The following is a 421-nucleotide window of genomic DNA, read 5'->3' as shown; positions in this document are numbered from 1 at the left end:
TTTGTTTCAAGAAAATTTTAACCTTTTTTTAAACCTTTTTTAAGGAATTCATTTTTCACTTCTTAATTCGGTAATTTTTCAAAAATTTCTTATTTTATTTTTAAAGAAGTCCGTGAAAAGGGAAAAAACAAGGGGGAAAAAGGAAACCCCGTTTTTTTTGAGGGGAATTTTTCATTTTTTCCCCAATAAAAAAGTCGAAGAAATGCATTTCCTTTTTTGTTGGGGAAAAAATTAATTAAAAAAATAAAAACCTGGTTTTCTTTTTAAGGTTTTTAATTTTTTTTTCCCCCTTTTTGGAACCAAAAAACATTTCCCTGAACCAGGGTTTTTTAACCTTTTTTGAAATTTTTCCCAAACCCAAATTTTTTGGAAAAAAAAACCCAGCTAAAGCTTTTTTCTTCCATTTTAAAATGTTACTTTT

This window comes from Penaeus monodon, chromosome 29 (genome assembly GCF_015228065.2).
Source record: "Penaeus monodon isolate SGIC_2016 chromosome 29, NSTDA_Pmon_1, whole genome shotgun sequence".
In the NCBI taxonomy this organism is placed as follows: Eukaryota; Metazoa; Arthropoda; class Malacostraca; order Decapoda; family Penaeidae; genus Penaeus; species Penaeus monodon.
This window is presented reverse-complemented; position numbering follows the sequence as displayed.